The sequence below is a fragment of the Marmota flaviventris genome, chromosome 10 (assembly GCF_047511675.1).
Source record: "Marmota flaviventris isolate mMarFla1 chromosome 10, mMarFla1.hap1, whole genome shotgun sequence".
NCBI lineage: Eukaryota > Metazoa > Chordata > Mammalia > Rodentia > Sciuridae > Marmota > Marmota flaviventris.
Genome location: NC_092507.1, coordinates 29,239,263 through 29,255,415, shown reverse-complemented (window position 1 = coordinate 29,255,415; position 16,153 = coordinate 29,239,263).

Here is a 16,153-nt window from a genome sequence, read left to right as displayed (position 1 = left end):
GAAATCTTAATTGATGTTGAATGTTGCATTTTTCATTTCGTACAGGGCCTGTAATGCAGTTCATCCAAGTGGAAAAGTCAAGTAAACAGTCAATAGCTTGATTTCCGGTTCAAGTCAGGGCTGGAGGTAGAGGTCTGGAAGCAGCATAAGGAGAGGTACTTCAAAGTTGGGAGAGGATGGCCTCACTGAGGGAGGACACGGGGAGCAAGAATAGAATTAAGACTAGGACCCAGAGACACCCAGAATCGTAGTGGCTGATGCCAAAAGGGCCGAACCTCCAAACACAATGGCCCTGTTGCCACATTTACCTTCTGAGAAGAGGCCCTGACAGTTGGTAGGCACTGTCTTAGATTTGAGGAGGGTCTGGCTCATCTCAGGCTATTAACTAAAGGGCAAATCCAATCAGCAGATGAGAAAAACGTCTTATGAAAAATTATCTGTAAATTATGATTTATGGACATTTGCAACATTCTCCAGATTTCAGAGTCTTCACCATCTACCCAACAGGTACGTATTGAACATACACTATGTGCCGGGCACTTTGCTGGGTCTAGGGACAAACCAATAAGCAACAGGGACAAAAATCCTACCCCATAGAGCTTATATTGTAGTGGGGACAGATAATAAATAATAAGCAAATAGGTAAATTACATATTAGAAAGTCATAACTGCTTCAGAAGAAGTAAAACAAATCTCAATTTTTCATTGTTAAGGAAAAAAAGGTGTAACGGGGGCATGGGGATGGGCACTGGGGCTCCGTTGTCATCCTCAGAGCTGGCTTCTTCCTCTGCTTCCTCTGTGCTAACTCTGTGATCAGGTGGCTCCCCTCTCTTGGGGGGGCCAGAGGTGCTGGACAACTCTCCACGTGCAACCCAGCAGGAGAGAGTGAGGTTCTGTGCCCACCTTGCTGGCAAAAGCCCTGAGAGACCCTCTCCGAACCTGTCCTCTCCCCTGTCCTTTTGCAATGGTCCAGTGGACTGCAGCCCTGATTCTTGTGACACAGTAGAGGAAAACCCAGGCCAGGAAGGGCCAGTGACTTCCCTGGGGTTGCACGCTGACACGGTGTCAGACCTCAAAGTAGGACACATGCTCTCTCTGTCCCTAGAGCTCGCGTTGTGTCCACAAGAAATCTCAAGGCAGAGCATAGAGAAATTTAAGGACATCATCTCCCCAAACCTACACTACAGCCTAAAGGTGGCAAATTTAGATAACCCTGAAAGAGTCAACAGGGACCCGCTTCTGCAACCAGATGAATACACAGACGATGAGTTCAGTGCAATCCTAAAATTATGGGGAGTTAGACATTTCAAGGCCCTCCAGCTCAATCCTCACCTCTGACAAGCAAGGAAAAGGACCCTCAGAGAAGGGAAGGAGCTTGCATGGTTACTCAATGTGTGTCAAGGGCAGGGCTGGGAGAGGGGGTGGGACTCTGACAATCTGGACCAGGGAAAGTGACGGCATCATATCTCTGGTGTGTCTGAGCCATTCAGTGGTCACTTAGCCATTCAGTAGTCAGGTGGTCTGTGCTTGGCTGGTGTCTTCCAACTGGTTAAACACTCAGCTATTTTTTTTTAATTAAATTTTTTTTTGTAGTTGTAGATGGACAGAATGCCTTTATTTATTTTATATGGTGCTAAGGATTGACCCCAGTTCCTCACACATGCTAGGCAAGCGCTCTGCCACTGAGCCACAGCCCCACCTTATTTGATGAGCATTCATGGTATTTTAAACACCTTCTCATCTGCTGATTTAACTTCCTACCAGTTTTTCTTGGGAATAACAAAGTTATAATAATGTGGCAATCTTACCAAGTCCCTACTGTGAGCTAGATGCTGTGCTGAGCTTTATTTGTGATGTCACATTTAAGCCCATCAGTAACTCCAAGAGATGGGTGCTGTTTCTAATCTCCGTTTTACTAACGAGACAACACAGCTTTGACCGGATGAAATAACTTGCCCTTGGACTTGGATAGTAGCCCGATACTTGCCCTTGAAGGGGGAGTGTAGAGAGCCCAGGTTGAAGATCAAGTCTGTTTGATTCTCTAGCCCATCTTTTGAACCATTGACAGGGCACAAGGTTTTTAAAAAACCCTTAAAGGCGTTGCGGCTGTGGCTCAGTGGTAGAGCACTTGTTTAGCATGTGTGAAGCACTGGGTTAGATCCTCAGCACCACATAGAAATAAATGAATAATATAAAGGTCCATACATATAAGAAATATTTTTTAAAAAGACTGCCTTCTTAAAAAAAAAAGAGAGAGAGAGAGGAAGGGCTTAAAAACTAAGAGCAGATACAAAGTGCAACTTGCCACTTTTCCAACACTAAGAGCTCTCTCTCTCTTTTTTTTTTTCTGTTTTGAGGTTGAATCAGTTTCTGCCGGGGATAGCAACTGTCAGTAGGTAGCAAAGCACACCTAATGTGACTGGGGGGCTTCGAGCCCAGGACCTTGTAAGAGCCTGACTGTTTCACAGGGCCTTCAAGGCTGAATGAAGCCCTGGGATGGAAGCCCTTCCTCTCTTTGGGCTGTGATGTGCTTCTTTGGAGGGGATTTTCGCATCTCTGTCAAGTGCACTGTCTGTATGAGCCTTCCCAAGGTTATGCTGTCACCAAAAGTGCCAAGAGACTTATTGAATCAGAATCAGCACAACAGCTACCACTTATTAAATGCTCTTGTGCCAGAACTGGCTAGGAGCTTTGTGTAATTACTTCCTCTAATCCCCAGAAGAGCTGGTAAGAGATCAGGGGTAGGCAGGTCCCGGGAAGTGGGAACAATTAAAATTCCCAGTTCCAATGCAATAAGCTTGAGGGCTGCTCACAGGGGCTGCCGGCTTGCTGAGGAATACAGTTTCTAAGGGAAGAGCTGGCATTGAACTCACATCGGTTGGGGCGCCCATAACCTCTGCCGCAGAGCTCAGAGGCATTTTTTTTTTCCTTTTTCTTTTTTAATTTTTTGGGACCAGGGATCGAACTCAGGGGCACTTAACCACTGAGCCACATCCCCAGGCCTTTTTGTATTTTAGTTAGAGACAGGGTCTCACTGAGTTGCGTAGGGCCTTGTTAAATTGCTGAGGGTGGCTTTGAACTGAGATCCTCCTGCCTCAGCCTCCTGAGCCGCTGGGATTACAGGCACCCCAGGCTCAGAGGCACTTTTGAGGTCTCCGAGCTCCCCTGAGGCTAGAGCAGGGTGGAGAACTATTCAAGGTCCTGAAGCAAGCCATCCTAGCAGATCTGGGACAAGAATCCAAGTGTCCCCCCGCTCCTGGCCTAGCCTGCTTTCTCACACTCTGGAGTGATAGAGCATTGTATTCTGCAGTGATTTCTAAAACTGTCCTAAAAGAAAAAATTGATGAAAGTTTTATTCCTAAAACACTTCTCGACTCAATACACAATTAGCCTGTCTTACTCAGGGAGCTTGGCTTCAGCCTGCCCACCCTCGGGCATTTCTCAGCCGTAAATGACCTCATCTTCGCCTTCATTAGTCCGGCTTTGATGAGGGACAGTGGCGTGTCCACTCAGCTCATGAATCTTCCACCCCTCGTCCATCATGCCCTTCCCAGTAGGGAGCCTCCCTGGGACTCCAGAGACTTAAGCCCAGAGATGGGACTATAAGGTAGGTAGGTCACCGCTTCTGCGTGGTTTTGTCACTGACAGTACAGGCTGATGAGAGGAGCCGACATTCACGGGAGGGTTGACGATGTGCCTGGCTTGCTGTCTAATTTGTGTCACTTAATTTTTGGAGGAAGTATTGCTTTTAACCTCATTTTACAGATGAAGAAAATGAGGCCCAGAGAGATGATGAGACCTGTCAAGAGCATGCCCAGGAAGCAGCCGAGAAAGAACGTAAGCCTAAGAGTTTGTGTCACTCTTGACTAACATCTTTTAGGTTATCCCAGGTGATGGGGGAAACCTAAGGAATGTTTTCTCTGAACTTGACTCTTCTCGTTCTTTGGATTTAGTGGCCATGGCTCCCCTGTGCTCTCCAAACAAGGACAAGCATGTGTACCCAAGAACTGGCCACCAAGGCCCAAAGTTGATCTAAACAAAGCGTCTAGCCCATGCTAGAAGTGAGTCTTCTGCCTGAACATCTAGCAGATATTTTTTTTTTAGGGTCCTTACATGTGTTGGGTACTACAGCAGTGACTGGGGGTGCTATGGTGACAAGCCACATGCTTCCTGCCTTCCCTCAGTTCATGGTCTAAAGTGGAACACAATGAAACCAGTCATTATACAGTACCAGGGAGTGGGGTCAACAATGCAGAGTACTCAGGGATGCACTGCAGGGGCATCAAACCCAGCCTAGGGGTGCCATCAGGGAAGGCTTCCTGGAGGAGGTGAGGTTGAAATGGATTTTCAAGGAATAGAATAGTGGGGCCGGGAGTGTAACTTGATCCCCAGCGCACACACACACAAAAATGTTTGTTGGGAAAAGATGGAGTAGAAAAGTGTTCTATGTAAAACCTGAGGCAAAAGAGAAAAGATGGGCAGTTCCTTTCAAGATGGCCCATTTCTTCTTCACTGTATCTTTGCACACTTGACTTATCTAAGGTCAACACCTAGGAAGTGAGGCTGTCTGTTTCCATAGCAGTGCTCTTGATCTCTACTCTCTCTTCCCTTTCTTCCTCCGGACATTGTTGTATCTGGATGCAAATCCTGGAACTGCTGCAGCTGCTTTGGCACCATGCGGGAAGCCAGCCCCAGGGCAGAACTGATTCACTGAGGCTGCAGAGTGGAGAGATGCAGAGAAACCGAGGCCCGGATGACACTATGCAGCCTCTGAGTCAGCGGGCCCTAGAGTCAAGCTCACCTCTGCCGTCTTATGTGAAGTAATGTAGTGTTGGAGAGCATAGGATTGAACCCTGCCTCTGCCCCACACGTTGGTCCTATGACTGTGGGCCAAGTAACCTCTTCTGAGATTCAGCTCCCACATCTATAAAATAGGGACAATAAAAATTGATAGGAGGCTTATTAACAGGGTGAGTAAAGTTGTGAGGATGTACCTGGTGCATGTCACCCTGTCCTCGTGCACATGGAGAGCTTCTGGTAATGCCTGCGAGCGCTGACTGACGGATGGATGCTATTAGTATTGGCGGTGTGCATTTCCTCAGTCAGCTTGGGCTCCCAGCCCTTCCGCAGCCCTCAATTAGTAACAGAGAGACTCGGGCTAATCACAGTGTTGGTCCATCAGGCTGTGACCGGGCCTGGAGCAGGGGGCAGGCAACTTTTGCAAGGAGACAGCAGGTGGAGCCTGATGGAACTAAAGGTCCCACAGAGGTGACAACTTTGAGCAAGGGTTCCAAGCCTGAGTGGAGTGGGAGGTGAAGAAGGGGAGGGAAGGCATTTCTGGCAGCAAAAGCAGCCAGCTGAGTGTCTCAAGTGCTTTGTGAAGGGCAAAGAGCTGATGAGCTAGAACTTCAGAGGTGGTTGTGCATGTGTGCATCAAGGGGTGCGAGGCTGCAAACAGGGCCCGGGCTGGGTGTGGAAGGCCCGGCATGCTAGGTTAAGGCTTTGCTGAAAGTCCCAAAGGTGTCCTGTGGACTGTAGTCCTGAGAGATGCTGGGATTCAGCTGTGGGGAAACCCAGGAGGGAAATGCTGCCTAGAATCTCGGGTCCTGGGCAGTGACTCACACCCATTAGCATAAGGCTCTGACAAGTCCTATAACAATAAATCCTGCTTCACTTGGCTTAACCCCGTGTTCTACAAACTGATGCCACCCCAGGGAACCCTTTATCCCCCTAATATTCGCTGCTGCAGGTCCCCCTCTGGAGGATGCACTTATAGGCTTAGGGCAGCATCAGAAGACTTGAAGCTCAGGAGTGAGAGGTCAGGTCTGTGTTTTGCAAAGATTCCTCCTCGTTATTTAAACAATAAGGGACCTAATTAAATCACAAGCCAGCTGTTTTAACAGCCGAGGCTGTTTAACTCCAAATGGGGACTTCTCCTGGCTGGGTCCCCCTCTGAAAGTCTTCTGCCTTTCAATCATCCAAAGCTGAGAAAGTTCCCGCTTCCTGCTTCTGACCTTTGGCTGTGGCTCTTTAAAGCTGAAGGTTAGATAATTCAGGCCCAGCACTCAGATTGACACTTGAAAGCTACGATGGGGCTTTTTGGGGGGTTAAAGGTGATCGTCATTGGAGCTGCAGTTTGACTTGAAAAAGTTTTTGAAGCCTTTTCCTTTTATTCCTTTTTTTCTCTTCCTCCCTCAGCCCCCTCAATCTCTCCCTCTCTCTCTCTCTCTCAGAAGGGCCAGTGGCAATAATGCTTTCCAACTTAGAAAGTCCTGCTGAAGGCCTCCCTATGATGAACATAACCTTTTGGAAGCTCTTGGCAAAGGCTGGGATTTCTCAGTTGCCTGGAAGTGGGGATGGGAGTGGGGTTTATAAAGGATACACATTCCAGGGAATCTGCTTCCCGGATGGTTTGGATGTATGGCAAAATTTGAGAGCTAGAAGCCTTCAGCTTTCACATCCGGCTGAGCCTCCCCCTAATTGTCCCTGCTCAGTGCCGTCAGCCCCCAGTTCCGGGGGCTTGTGCTTCGGCTGGGCTTGCCCCAGACCTGAATCTTCACTCCTCTCCTTGCTCTGGGCTCACTGCTGTAGCCAGGGCCCTAGCCGCTAGGGTGGTGAGGAACGGGGCCTTGGTGCAGGAGCAGGGCCTTGTGAGTGTGAGGGTGGTGGTGGTGGTGGTGGACCTACGTGGGGACTAATGACGTGGGCCCCGCTGTGGCTATAGGGAGCACTTGCTTTGGCAGGGACTTCAGGGGCTCCTCCCTGCCCTGGCTGTGCCCATCTCCCTTTTCTCCTCCTCCTCCTCCACTTCTTCCTCCTCCTTTTTTAAAGCCTCTTCATAATTGCAGCAGTGTCTTTGTCCCCATGCTGAGATAGGTCACCTCTTCCCAGGACTAAGTTACTAGTGGTAACCCTGGTGACACTGGATCCTTACGAACGGTCTCATCACCTCCCCCAGCTCTGCTCCTAAAGGAACCATCCCATCTTCTACCACCCCAGGTCTCCAACCCCAGGAGGCCCTGTCTGGCTCCCTACCCAGCCTAGTGCTTGGGAGAAAATCCTCCAGGTAGGGCTACCACTGAAGACAGCAGCAAAACCTTCCCCCCCGGGAGCTCTGGTTCCCTAGGGGTCTTGGTCTCAAGCCTTTGATCTAAATAGAGTTCCTCTACAAGACTCCATTCTTTCCTCCATGGTTCCCCTGTAGACTGGAACCCTGCAAGGTCCTTCTGGTCGTGAGGACTTCGTATTACATACATGAGGCAGGGGTGCTGATTGGGAGGGAACACAGGCAAAGAGTAGGACGCTATTGGGGTGCTCTCAGGACAGACACGAGCTGGGGATCAGACATGAGGAAGGGGAGACTCGGCAGCAGGAGCTGCCATGGAAGCCAGGCCTTTGGGAGGACCACACGCCCGACTCCCTCACCGCCTGGACGCCATCTTCCTGTCCCCCATCTGGAAGTGTTTGCTCATGTTCCAAAGCATCAGAAACAGGGGTCTGATGGGCCCAGCTAGGTGGAATGCCGGTCTCAGGAGGTGGGTGAAGATGCAGAGAATGCTGATGACCTCCACTCCTTCCCCAGCTCAGCTCTTTGCCCCAGGGGGTTAACTTTTAGCCCTGAATTTTCCCTGTATCTCCATCTCTGTGGTTACTACCCATATCCAGCATGGTGGCTCACGGGGCTACCTCAGTGGCCTCCCAACTGGTCTTCTTGCTTCTCTAAAATCCATTCTGTAAATGCAGCATGAACTGCATCACGACTCTTCCCCATTAGGCTCTCAGAAGCTTCTGAGAACTTCCCTTTTCACAGGAAAGAAGCCCCAAGCCCTTTGCCATGTCCCCAAAGGCCCCTAACTGAACTGGCCTTTCCCCCTTTCTCTAGCTCCTTCTCCTGCCCCTCCCCTCCCCCAGCCTATCTTTGTGGCCCCACCAGCTGTCCCTGTAAGGCTCCGTCCCCTCCCTGCCTCCCGCCTTGGCTCTGGCTGTTGTCCATGTTGGATGCTCTTCTCCCAGGACCTCGCAGGGCTCCTGTTCCTCACGTAGATGTAGACTCAGTGTCGCCTCCTCATAAAGGCTCTCTCTGGCCACCACACCAAACGCCATCTGCACTCTATCCAGCTACTGTTTTATTGCCTTTATGGCATTTATCATTTCCTGAAATTATCTTGTTTATTTATGGTTTGATTTTCTGCTTCCCTTTACTAAATGTTGCCCATGTGCCGGGTACAGTGATGCCCATCTGTAATCCCAGCCACCCGGGAGGCTGAGGCAGGTGGATGGCACGTTCAAAGTTAGGCCCAGCAACTTAGCGAGGCCCTAAGCAACTTAGTGAGACCCTGTCTCCAGATAAGATCTAAAAAGGGCTGGAGATGTGGCTCAGTGGTTAAGCACTCTGGGTTCAACCTCTGGTATCAACAATAACAAGAAAGTTGGCCTGCGTATTCATCTCTGTGCCTGGCACATGCTGGACACTCAGGAGCTGTTGGATGAATGATGACCACAAATGCTACAGGTCTGGGACTCTCTGAGTTCAGGATCCTATTTAGGGCCACATGAATGAGGGGAGGAGGCTATGATAGCAGCCCAGAGTGCAGCCCAGCCTCAGTCCAACCATGAACGCCACAGTCCCCCCGGGGGCTAGCTTTCTGGTCCTCTGGGTACTAGGGGATGATCCCATGGCCTCCAGATTTGCCTGAGGATTTTTAAAGGTGTGACTTTTAATTCTCTCCATTTTCACATTCCTTACATCCAATCAATCAACAACCCCTAAAAATCAATAGGAAGACAAACAGCCCAACAGAAAATGAGACAAAGTCTGTCAACAGGCAGATCACAGATGAGAAATACAAATGGACACGAGCATATGAAAAGATACTCAGCCTCCCCAGAAAGAAGGAAAGGCAAAATAAAACCAGCTTTCTTTTACCCTCATTAGACTGATGGAAATTTATAAATATGGATAAACTTTCTAGTGTTGGGAAAGGGTGAGGAAATGAGTCCTCTCATGCACTGTGGGTGGTAGGGGAGCTGGCTGAGCCTCTTTGGAGGGCCACTTAGCAGCATCCATCAAAAATCAAAAAGCACATACCCAGAAACCTACATGTGCAACTTGCAGTTATCTATCCCGAGTAATACCCACAGCAGCCATTAGAGAGATGATGATCATTGCAACATGCTTTCTAAAAGCAAAAACTTGGAAGCAACCTAGGTGTCCACCAACAGGGGAATAGTTAAATAAGCTGGGAACTTCCTTATTATGGTTTAATGCAGTAAGCCTGTGATGCAATGGTTCAAAAAGAATATCTTCAAGCATTGGTGTAAAAATATCCCCAAGAAATGCAAGGCCCAGGGCTGTGGATATGGCTCAGCAGTAGTGAACCTGTTGTGTCCTGGGTTCCATCCCCAGCCCTGCAAAAACAAGAAAACAAACCCCATAAATAAGTAAACAACAAGAAATGCCCACTGTTAAATAAAATACAGAAGTTGCAGAACAGTATTGATAGATCTTATTTAAGTAAAAGTAACCACACAATGTGTATTTGTAATAACAGCTAATATTTATTTACTAACAACTAATATTTACACCCTGCTTCCTGTGTGCCACTCTTCTAAGTGATGTAGTTCCCCAACCTCCTATAATCTTCATAATAGCTCTGTGAGAGATGTACAGTTATTACCATTGGCCCCATTTACAGATGAAGAAATTAGGGCACAGACAAGCTTAGGAACTTATTCAAAGCCACACAGCTAATGGAGCTGAATTTAAAGCCAGTCTGGTTATATATTTTAATTATTGCATTATGTTTAATAGTTAGGCACCTGTTAGGCATTCTGTTTACTTTTATTAGTGTTGTTCTATTTTTACGGGTAAGGAAACCAAGCTATATTGAGAGAAAATCACCAACCCAAAGTTGCCTGGTTTGTAAGTAAGGAGCCAGATTTGAATCCAGATGATGTCTGAACCTGTTTTTTAAAATTTATTATTTTATTTTTATTTTTTGGTGTTGGGGATGAGACCCAGGGCCTTGAACATGCTCTACCACTGAGCTACGACCCCAGTTAAGCATCTGTGTTCCTAACCAGCATATCAGTTCTCAGTATTTGTGTTTAATTAAGGCAAACATGTAGCATCCAAACTATTGAGAAGGACACAGATTAAGAGGGTCCTTGTCCTTTTCCTGCTCCCCACACTTGTCCCATCCAACTTCTGGTGGATGCCCATTGCCCCTCAGCCTGGCAGAGCCAGAGCTGGGGTCAGTGTGGATCTGTTTGCTCCTGGAAAGCCCTGCTGGTGGCCATTCACTGGTAGAGGGGCTCATCCATGTGACTGGAGTGTGGGGCCAGCTAGGTTTTGCAGGCTGCAGCACATGCTTTGTGACCCCAGGGAGGGGGCGGCTGTCCTGAGTAGACTGTGCTGTGCGCTACACTTGCTCTGAGCTCAGTCATCCAGAGCAGGAGTTTGACTGTCCAGTGAGGCCACCCAGGGGCCTCTTGCTCAGCAGACATCTGGGACAAGAATCATAGCTTGCCGTTCTGGCCTGTGAGGACTTCAGCAAGTGCTCCAGGACTGCAAGGGTTTATGGAGAAGTTTGTCTGGATAGGCTAGATTCACCTCTATAAATGCCAAGTGCCCTCTGGGCCCTTAGTGGAAGGCAGAGGAGTGTCAGACTTTGTCCATCCCTACTGGTAGCTGCTCAGCCTGGTGTCTGAGCCTATGTCACCCATCAGAAGGTCCCTCAGGCTGGGACCAGGGATGAATGTGAGAAGGAACCTGGTGCTTTTGGGCTGGTCTGGGATGGAATCCTGGTCCTGCCACTTCCTGGCTCTGTAATGCTGGGGAATTCATATCACCTCTTGAGCCTTGGTTTTCTCCTCTGTAAAATGGGGAAAATGACAGCCATAGTAAATTCTCATGGGGTTGTATGCTGATTCAGAGGCGACCACTGCATAGCTGTTACTTCTTGATGTTTAAAGTCATTGTCTCTCTTGCAGCCAATTCCGTGGTTTGCATTCTCTTTGCTTCTGACTCCTCTAGCAGCCTAAAACGGTTCTCTGCAGGGACTCTACTCACTGGCTGATGGCCAGATTCAGGAGCAACCTTTCTGTTTCCTTCTTACCTCTTAACTTGCCTGCCTTGGACTCTGGCCACTGCTCTCCTTGACTTGAATATCTCCAGGGCTCTGCAGCTCCTTGACTTTCCTGCAGCCTCTGGCTGCTGCTTTGTGGTTTCCTCCCAGGGCTCCTGATGTCCTGTGCCCTCAGGGTTCTGTTCTCCCCTGCTGCTCTTCTCAGGGTGCATGCTCAATCTTCTGGGCTCCATTTTAACCCTCATTTCAGTATGGAGATCTCCAATCTCTGAGCTATTCCTGAAGGCTTCCTAGAGCTCTAGACCTGACTCTCCATGTTGGATGGCTTGCAGGACACCTCCCAAATTGGGCCTCTTCTTTCTGCCCTTTGGAGACAGCTTTTGGTGGCAGCCCAAGCCAGAAAACACAGAGCTTTTGGTTGTCTCCCTTCCCTTCAACTCACGCCACCTCATCAATGCCAAATTCTGCCAGGAGACTTCTGTGAAACCCTGGATGATGGCCCCCAAACACCTTCATGTCCCAAACCCTGGAACCTGTGAATGGTACTTCATAGGAAAAAGAAAGTCTGCTGTATGTGATGTGTTGGAATTAAGGATTTGAGATGGGGAGATTAATCAGGATTATCTGGGTGGGTTCTCCATATAATCCCAAGTGTTCTCATAAAGGGAGGCAAAGCTCCCTTTAGATGACGAAAGAGGAAATAGAAGTGATCATCAAAACAAGAGGCTGGAGTGACCTGAGGAAGGGATTGCAAGCTGACGAATGCAGGCAACCTGCAGATGCTAGAAAAATCTGGGAAATAGATTCTCCTCAGGAGCCTTCAGAAGGAACAGGCCCCACTGACACCTTGACTTTAGTCCAGGAAAACCAATTTTAGACTATGGCCTCCAGAACAGCAAGAGAAGAAATTTGTGTTGTTAAAGGCCACCAAAAGCCAGATGAGGTGGTGCATGCTTGTAATCCCAGCAACTAGGGAGGCTGAAGCAGGAGGATTGAAAGTTCAAGGCTAAGCTCGGCAAATTAGTGAGATCCTCAGTAATTTAGCAAGACTCTATCTCAAAATATTAAAAAAAAAATTAAAGGGGGGGTGTGTCTGGGGATGTAGCTCAGAGGTAAAGCCCTCCTGCGTTCAATTTCCAGTAAAAAAAACAAAACAAAACAAAAACCCAACATGTCAGGTCATTTGTTACACCAGCTATGAGAACCAAACATAACTTCCCTTTTAGATGTTTCTCCAGTTGGTACCCACTATCCTTCATCATCTGTTGCCTGCGAAATCTTCTCAAATCTTTCTGTATTACATATGATTTTATAATCTGTTGATGATATTGATGCCATCATATTCAGAACTAAGGCCTAGCCCTCTGACATGGTGTTCAAGGTTGGCTATGACTAGACTCCTGCCTATGGTTCCAGATTCACCTCTTGCTTCTTCCTGCCTCACTCTTTATGCTTTAGTATGGCAATTTGTGTGTGTGTGTGTGTGTGTGTGTGTGCATGCGCATGCACACTAGGGATCAAACCCAGGGCCTCATGCATGCTAGGCAAGCCCTGTACCGCTATACTGCTGAGCTATGCCCCTGACCCAAAGTACATCACTTCTTAACTTGGGATCCATGTGCCAACTTCCACCAGATTTTTAGAGATAGGGTTAGAAACCTCCAAAATTCAGGGCAAAATTTGTGCATAAGTGTGCCCTCGTGTGCAGTGGAGACAGAGTCCTCAGGTGACCCTTAACAGGCTCCTATGCCCCTAAAAAGATGACTGCTTCTAATTCCATGCTTTGCAGCCGCACACCTGCACACCCTTCCTCCTGCTGTTCCAGCCATGCAGGATTCTCATCTTTGGCTTCCCTCATTCCATTCATGTCTCTATGTCAATGCCATCTCCTCGAAGAGGATGTTGGGAGAGGCAGCACATGAAGGTCCCTCACCCCACCACCTTGGGAGGAGATCCCCCTCCCCACATCAGGAGGGAATTGGGGACTGGAGTTCAAGGTATTCTTTTTCCCAAAGGACATTTTTCTCCCTCAGAAAAATTCTGGTGTCAGTCATTAGATAATAATTTCCCCACTTGATTACCTAAACCATGAACCTGGAAGAAATAAATGTCTAAATGCTGGTGTTGATGCTATGTTTTGGAAAGCGAAGGGAATTGGATGAAATTGAGTGATTAATTCCACCTTAGAGGATTATGGCAACTCCACAGAAGAAATGCCACTTGAGCTGTTTCCCACTGATGAATAAGGAGGATTTTGATAAGGGGAAAAGAAAAGAAATGGGTCAAGAAGGGCGTGGAGCCAGGAGAGGGCTTGGAGTGGGGCAGGGCATTGTTAGTTGCAGTTTGACCCTTAGATTATTTGGAGGGAGCTGTGGCCAAAGGGTAAACTTGAGGCTCCATCGTGGAAGGTGGAATTCAGAGTTTCATGCGTGCTATGTGAGTGCTCTATCACTGAGCGATATCCCTAGCTGTCCTAGGCTTTTGAACAGGCAAGTGATAGAATTGAGTTGGTGACTTGTTTTCATGTTCTTGTTGGTGAATGGTAGATAGTAGGTGCTCAGAAGATGCTTTGTACAGAGGACTGAGTGTACGTTAGAATGAAGTTCTCAAGGAAAAGGCTGACAAGGGAGTTTTCTAATAGTTCAGATTAGAAATGATGAGACAGACCAGTGTGGGCACTGGGGGCGGAGAGTAAGGAGCATTTAGGGAGTCACACAGGAGGGTGAATTGACAGGGATTCTTGTTCTGTGAGATGGTGGTGGTGGGAAACATAAGAGAGGGAGAATTTGGGAGACAGAGGTCTGTGCCTTATGAAGGGTAGAGAGTGGTATCATTCACCAAGGTGGGGACTCCAGGAGGAGGGCAGGTCTGGGGGTGCAGAATGGAGAGGAGGGTGAGGTTACAAGGAGGCTGCTCCATATAAGCTGAGACTGAGGGGCACTTGGGTGCCAGATGCATTGGGGAAGGGAGGGGCTATGAGTTTTTTTTTTTCTTTGGTGCTGGGGATTGAACTCAGGGCTTGTGCATGCGAGGCAAGCACTCTACCAACTGAGCTAGATCCCCAGCAGGCTGTATTATGAGCCATCCAGGTTACGCTCCTCCACCCCCATAGTCTCTCCCTAGAGAGACGCTGCATATGCCTTCCCCAAGTACAGGAACCTCTTTTATTCTTAGAACAAACCCATATTGAAGCCTAGCACAAGGCAGCCATTTTTCATCCCTGTCCTCGGCCACCAGCTACTCCCGGGAGCCCTCACCTGTTATCTTTCAACTTGGCATGACCATCAGTTTGCAGTGGGACATGGGACAGTATCTCATGGAGATGTCCTGATATGCTATCAGCAATGGGCTTTCATTTTGAGTCACAGTGTTTTTAAACGCCCAGGGGAGGAGCGGGCCAGCTGGATGAAATGTTAACTATTTGGAGAACTTGAGGATGCTTCTAGATCACAGTGAAGCCATGGAGTACCCTCATTTCTCACCTGAAAGATCCCCTAGGAGCCCAGGAAGAGGCAGTACACAGGAAACCATGCTCTATGGACATTTTAGGGCATAGATTAGACATTGTGGGGACCTCTTAGGAGGCAGGGCCTGAGGCTCAAACAATTTCCTTGGGGTAGATGAAGCTATGAGCTAGTGATCTGATTTCATGTCCATCCATCCATCCCTCCATCCCACAAATGTCATAACAGTCTCATGCTACTTACCACAAATATAAATATGAACAAAACCGATGTGTATTTTGTTGCTCAGACAGACAGACAGACAGGTAAACAGGCAATTACAATAAGGAGTGTTGGAAGTTCAAGAGTGAACACAGTATAAGTAGACAATATAAATAGCTAGGTAAAAAAAGGGCAAAGTATGTTCCAGAAAAGGGGTGCAGCAGGTACAATAGCCTGGTGGGTACTGGAGGGATATGTAGGAAGAGGAAATATAATGATTTCAGGAAATAGTTCAGTATGGCCAAAGCACTGTGTGTATGTGTGTGTGTGTGTGTGTGTGTGTGTGTGTGAACTTGCAGATGTGTGTGTGCAGGTGCACACACATATAGGTATATGCCTCTGAGCACACACCAATGTGCATGGGTGTGTGTGTGCATATGTAGGTGTGTGCTTGTGCTTGGGCAGAGGGCTGGGGAGCTAGGCAGAGCTGAGGCTGGGAATGTGGTCAGGGGAGATAACCACACATGCTCCTTAAAGGGCTCAGGGTTTAAGAAACAAAAGCCAGGAAGGGAAGTGTTTTGAAAGCAATTTCTGCCTCCTCTCTGATCAACTGTCTTCAAGCAAACTTCCCAAGGAAAAGGGGACATTAAAGACCTGGCCACCTGAACAGCATGGATGGGGGGGCAGCAAAGGGAAAGTAAGTTTATTAAGAACTCTGTACCTCACCCTGCAGCAGCCCTATCAATACAAGAAGAAAGGGTTAAAATGCCCCCAGTTTCTAGCTTCTACCTTGCTCCTCAGTCCCACTAAGACTGTCCTGATAGAACTCAGAGCACAAAGGTGTGTCACTTCTCTGCCCCAGGCTAGGAGTGCTATTTGCTAAACAGAAAATTTCCAGGCCAGTGGCTGGACAACCCATTCATGCATTTGGGCAAAGAAATAAATACAGAGCAAGCACCTGCTCCATTCCGGGTGTGGCTCCCCTCACGGGCAGGCTAACTATGCTGTTGAACGTTTCCTCCTCTCAGAGTTTGGCATTTAACAGGGGCAGACAGAATGGGGGGATCACACTGTTCAGCTTCCCAGCCCAGACCAGGGGTCAACAGTGGCTAATCTCCAGCCATTGTGAAGGCTGAATGGGAAGGGGTGGAGCGTCACCCTCTGTCCTGGGACACAGAGGTCCTCCTCCATCTCTGTACCCACTCTCCTCCTCCACCTCTGTACCCACTCTCCTAAGGACCACCAGGATCTGACTTACCCAGCTTTTCCTGATCGTTACCTGTGTGCTTGCTCTACACCAGGCCCCTGCCAGGCCAGTGCTGCATTCACTGTGTCACTTGCTATGAGGAGGCAGAGTTGGGGGAAGAGACATGCAAACAATTAAGTAGCATGTAGTGTAAA